Genomic DNA, 6,261 nt, shown 5'->3' with positions numbered 1-6,261 from the left:
CATCATCTAATAAGTCTCCAGGCTCCGCTCTGTCATACACCATTTCTGTTTCCCGCTCTCCTTGGACTGGAGTTCAAACCCAAATCCATTTTTTTTGCAAGTAGATAAATTTATGTAGTGGTAACTTTCAAATCCCACTGTAAGTCAAGGCCCATTTTGTTACAATGTTTACAAATTGTTAAAACAATTCACAATGCCTAAGCACTTTTCCTTTTTAGTCATACACTTTAAATGTGTGTCAGAGCTCACTCAAGGAAGTGATTAATGCAATTAATAATGCAAACAGTGGCCATCTTGGTGGGGGTTTTTTTGTTGCCATAGGTGGAGTTGTACTAAAATTCTGGATAAGACTGCACACTATAACCACCTTGAACAGGCTTTTAATTCAAAACGATGCACAAAACAATATATACAGTTTCGTTACAAGTTGCCAGCAGGCAGCAGAGGGCATTGCAGTTTGGAGAGTAAATAAGAAGACCTACTCCTTAAGTTTTAACCATTCCATTTATTGTTCTCCTCATCATACGCTGCTGTGGAGAGCTCAGGTGTAAACACTCATCAACTACTTTGGACGTAAAACAGCTTATGTTTTCTTATCTGTGAGAGGAGAAATACGGGAGAAGTGGAACATATTGAGTTTGAGAAACTCTATACCCTGTAGCCTATTATGTTAACACACAGCCTCATTAATGGCAATTGTGTCTGGAGTCTGGCCAATAGGGTCATCTGTGTGTCCCAGTTTTGTGAGGCCTCAATGTTTGGTCAGCGGACGGATTTGAATCTGTGCCATTAATGTAGTTCACTGGATCAGAGTGAACTCTGTAAATTCGACAGTATTATTACTGGCGAATCAAAATTTACTCAATAAAGACAAATTTGAGTAATAGAGGTGAACTTTTCCTCTCTGTTGTATCTTTAGTGGCTTTGGTTATGTCTTGATTTGTCTTTAGTGAATTTCAAGACATTTTTCAGTCTTTATTTTAGTTTTAAGGTCAAAGGAGTATATGACAGCTAAACATGAGTTATGCATGTTTTGGAGGCTTTGAAAGGTTTTCTTGTAGTGGTAATATTTCAAAATATTAAGTTAAAATAGACCTGTATTTGGCATTATTATCAGTTATTAAAGTTCTAGTTCAGACTTTGGTTCACCCTGGCTGCACTGTAAACTTTCACACTGCTTGAGGATCTAATTTTTTTTACAATGTAGTTCGGTTATTATTTAAGTAACATATTAATTTATCCCCTTACAGACCTGAACTGCATTTTGCATTACCTGTAAATGTATTCAGCCTTACTTGTCAAGCTATGGGTGCAGTGAAACTTAAACTTCTCCAGGTTTTTCCTCCAGAGATCCAGTGGGATCTCTGTGTTCCTGTTCTGTTCTGTACTGTACTGTACTGTACTGTACTGTACTGTTCTGTACTGTTCTGTTCTGTACTGTTCTGTTCTGTTCTGTTCTGTTCTGTACTGTTCTGTTCTGTTCTGTTCTGTACTGTACTGTACTGTTCTGTTCTGTACTGTTCTGTTCTGTTCTGTACTGTACTGTACTGTACTGTTCTGTACTGTTCTGTTCTGTTCTGTACTGTTCTGTTCTGTTCTGTTCTGTACTGTTCTGTTCTGTTCTGTTCTGTACTGTACTGTACTGTACTGTTCTGTTCTGTTCTGTACTGTTCTGTTCTGTTCTGTACTGTACTGTACTGTACTGTACTGTACTGTACTGTTCTGTTCTGTACTGTTCTGTTCTGTACTGTTCTGTTCTGTACTGTTCTGTTCTGTTCTGTTCTGTACTGTACTGTACTGTACTGTACTGTACTGTACTGTTCTGTTCTGTTCTGTACTGTTCTGTTCTGTTCTGTTCTGTACTGTTCTGTTCTGTTCTGTTCTGTTCTGTACTGTTCTGTTCTGTTCTGTTCTGTACTGTACTGTACTGTACTGTACTGTTCTGTTCTGTTCTGTACTGTTCTGTTCTGTTCTGTACTGTACTGTACTGTACTGTTCTGTACTGTTCTGTTCTGTTCTGTACTGTTCTGTTCTGTTCTGTTCTGTACTGTTCTGTTCTGTACTGTTCTGTACTGTTCTGTTCTGTACTGTTCTGTTCTGTTCTGTTCTGTACTGTTCTGTTCTGTACTGTTCTGTACTGTTCTGTTCTGTACTGTTCTGTTCTGTTCTGTTCTGTTCTGTACTGTTCTGTACTGTTCTGTACTGTTCTGTTCTGTTCTGTACTGTACTGTACTGTACTGTACTGTTCTGTTCTGTTCTGTTCTGTACTGTTCTGTTCTGTTCTGTTCTGTTCTGTACTGTACTGTTCTGTTCTGTTCTGTTCTGTTCTGTTCTGTACTGTTCTGTTCTGTTCTGTTCTGTTCTGTACTGTTCTGTTCTGTACTGTTCTGTTCTGTTCTGTTCTGTTCTGTTCTGTACTGTTCTGTTCTGTAATGTTCTGTTCTGTTCTGTTCTGTACTGTACTGTTCTGTTCTGTACTGTTCTGTTCTGTTCTGTTCTGTACTGTTCTGTTCTGTTCTGTACTGTTCTGTACTGTACTGTTCTGTTCTGTACTGTTCTGTTCTGTTCTGTTCTGTACTGTTCTGTTCTGTTCTGTTCTGTTCTGTACTGTTCTGTTCTGTTCTGTTCTGTTCTGTTCTGTACTGTTCTGTACTGTACTGTTCTGTTCTGTTCTGTACTGTTCTGTTCTGTTCTGTTCTGTTCTGTTCTGTACTGTTCTGTACTGTTCTGTTCTGTTCTGTACTGTTCTGTTCTGTACTGTTCTGTTCTGTTCTGTTCTGTTCTGTTCTGTACTGTTCTGTTCTGTTCTGTTCTGTTCTGTACTGTTCTGTTCTGTTCTGTACTGTTCTGTTCTGTACTGTTCTGTACTGTACTGTTCTGTTCTGTACTGTTCTGTTCTGTTCTGTTCTGTTCTGTTCTGTACTGTTCTGTACTGTTGGCAAAAAAAAAATGGCAAAAGGCTGGAGAGTGAAGTTACAGTGAGAGATTATACTGTATCTGTAATCTTCTCTCAGAATCTCAGAAAATGATGCAACTCTACATTGTACAAACATAGGCATCAGAGCGTCCATGTAAATTTTTTTTTTGTCTATAAAGGGACTTGACTAAATGCATTGTATTGCCCACAAAAGTACAAGGTATTGTAGGGCTGCAATCAGTGGAAAATGTAGCACCAAGTTGGAGGTAGGGGTTGGGTTTTGGTTTCTTTGTTTGCTCTTATCTTCAAGTGTCTTCCGATGACATTTGTTTGAAATCTTACATCAATGCCCAGCCCATCACTTAGCATCACACACAGAGAAAAGAACCACAGATGAAAATGTTCCATTCAACTAGCCAATCATCGCTTGCATGTCCTTTAACGGAAAAGTCTGTGCTCATCACACATGGCATGTGAAGAAGACCTGTGTCGCTGCCTCTCAACTCCAGATCATCATCACTTATGGACAGGCTGCATATTTTTCTGACCGTTCTCTTAGGTAATATTTTGGCACAGTTATATAAGATTAAGTTTTAATTGTTACATTCCACTTTGATAATGACTTCATACTTACACAGTGTTGCTGTGTTGAGCAGTAACCTGCATTTACTGTAATGTTGAGCGCTGCAATACTGTTCACATTTCACCCTGCTTTCATGATTGCTTTTGTATTCCAGGAGCTGTTTTCTCTAGTCGGGATGGGATCTCTGGATCAGAGTTAGAGCTGACAGTCAGACCAGGAGACAACATCACTCTCTACTGTGACTGCAAATTCTCAACTGGAGTTTACATAGTGTGGTTCAGGAACTGTTCTCACGAGAACCAGCCTTCCCTCATTCTGAGAACAAAAACATATCTGAATCCTTTCCCTCGCTTTAATTTGGTGAGGAACAATTCCACTAAATCCTATGACCTAAATATTGAGAACATCAGTGTTTCTGACCTGGGCCTCTACTACTGTGGAACTGAAGAGACCAAGGTGGAGGAAAGGGAAAAAATTACTGACACAATTATTTACAAATATGGAAATGTCATCACAAGGATCCTATTCAGTAAGTATTCTGCTCTGGGTACACTTCATGCTTTATGCAGTGAATTTTACCATTTTATTAACTAATCACTACACTGTAGAAAAATGGGCTCCCTCTATTAATGATAGAGTTGGTGAGCCACCTTGATGCTAGGTCCACCAGTGTTGCTATTACAATATGTATGTGAAAATGTGCTACATCACAGCCTCCTATTCGAAGGTCCTGAGTTCAAATCCAGTGTAAAAAAAACAAACAAAAAACAAAACCCAAAACAGTCTGGAATCATACAACAACACACAAATGATTTACAAATGATCCCTGCCAATCGAGAGACCTCTTAGATCTGAAGTGAAGTGGATCATCATAAATGTGCACCCAAGATTTTCCATTTCTATTTTCTTGTGCATAATAGACTTGGAGGATAACTTTGCGTGCGGGACCTCAGAAAACAGGCTTCTACATGGAAAAACGTTCCACATTGATGAAGAAGTTATTTAAAAGAGGATAATGATCATACTTTTTTGTTTACTCAAAGAAAATTGTAAGGAGTCCCGGGCTGGAACAAGTCTGTCAGAGAGGCGAGATCGATAGTGCACCCAGAATATCAACGATCACATCATAGTGAGCAATGCAAACTCAAGTTATGAGAGATGAAAACCTCAGACCACAAAGTACAAAGTCTTTTTTTAAGATTGGCATCCATGTATTTTGGAAATTAATGGGTTTCATGGCTTCTGGAGATATGGAATTAATGCATCACACACATAGACATGCAAACTTTCTATTCAAGTAAGAAAATGAAAAGATTTTTATGTGACTGCAGGCAAACATCAGAGATTTAGTCTTCATAACTTTATGTCTGATCCAGACTCCAGTGAGCCTTCCCACCCTTTTTCCCAAGACTGTGGACTGTGCTGGAGGCTGCTGTTCACTGTGTGTCCGGCCTCTGCTGCTCTTTCCTCCCTCCTCTCTGTTTTGGTTTACCACCTCTGCCAGAAAACAGGTAAGCTACAGTATATCTCACACTTATTCACTTAGAGCTCAATTCTCCCATTATTTCCTGTGCTTTGGTACTATGCATTTCTCCTCTATTTTTTAGCCTAGCTTTTGTTAAGTAATCTGACATTAAGTATTTTCTCTAAACATTTTCTTATACAATCACTGAAGAATAAAACTGGTCTCAGATCAGTACTCTACTTTTAAAGTACTGTGTACCGTTGTGGGCTCTGGTCTAATGATGCTGTATTCATTTCTGCAGCTAAAGAACCTCAAGATCATCAGAAAAGACTTGACACCGGAGGTCAAACAAGCGGGAATCAGGTAACCAACAGTTAGCTTTTATCAGTCTTCATGTGTATTAGTAGGCATGTTGTTTTATCTCTCATTTACTGTGGCCATTTCTTTATTTGGGCAGTTACGTACGAGTGTATAGAGTGTGTGATGACTGAGGCCTATTCAAAGAAAAGTGTTTAATAGTTCAATAGCAAATCATAGTATCCTACATAATTATGATTCTAAATTACAAATGTCAAATTGTCTCTTAGGATGAAGATGGAGTGTGTTATGCTGCATTGGATATCCGCCAGGCATCACAGAGACCAAAGAAGAAGAAAGCCCCGAGCTCTGACTTCAGCACCTATTCTGCCATCAATACCAGTAGGATGTAAAGGGGCAGAAAATTATTGTCAGTAATTAGATAAAATAATAAATATAAAAGAAAATAATTTCATATTGTGTAAACCCCCGCCCGCCCCCGCACCCCTCTGGTAGGTTATACCATTTTTCTAAACTGTTGCTGTGGCTGTTTTGAAATGTGTGTACAACGTTGCATGGTTTAAGTTGGCTGTTTTTCTGTATCCATCGTTTAAGCATCTATCTTGCTAATTCAGAAACTGTAAAATTGAGTCTCCCCCCCCCCCCCATATCTATACATTGCCAAAGCAGAAGGCTACAAGATAATCAGCCTTCATTATAGTAAAGTTACAGCAATCAACAGAACAAATAGCTACATTCAATGGTCTTCATTCAGTGATGATGCTTATGTCCAACCACTTCTCATTCACAACTGGTCCTATGTTGACTCTGTCAAATCCTTTGGCGTCACGGTAACGACGCTAAAGGTACCCTTTTGCGTCTGTATAGGATGCGTCGGGTCTTCAATAGACTCCATGGTAAAACCTCTTGCGGCAGTACTGGACGCCTACAGCTTTTTCTCCTAGACCACGGAACACAGAAGCGTTACAGAGTCTAGCC

At 39.2% G+C, this 6,261-nt stretch overlaps 1 long non-coding RNA gene across 1 annotated transcript; it reads left to right on the top strand.

The window, feature by feature from the left end:
- The first annotated feature begins 4,877 nt into the window (after positions 1-4,877).
- Positions 4,878-5,893, top strand: LOC144538527 (uncharacterized). Its single transcript, XR_013504317.1, has 3 exons — positions 4,878-5,011; positions 5,267-5,328; positions 5,553-5,893. It is a non-coding gene; the product is annotated as an uncharacterized LOC144538527 (long non-coding RNA).
- Positions 5,894-6,261: the final 368 nt, after the last annotated feature.

This window comes from Centroberyx gerrardi, chromosome 3 (genome assembly GCF_048128805.1).
Source record: "Centroberyx gerrardi isolate f3 chromosome 3, fCenGer3.hap1.cur.20231027, whole genome shotgun sequence".
Taxonomy (NCBI): Eukaryota; Metazoa; Chordata; class Actinopteri; order Beryciformes; family Berycidae; genus Centroberyx; species Centroberyx gerrardi.
This window is presented reverse-complemented; position numbering and strand designations above follow the sequence as displayed.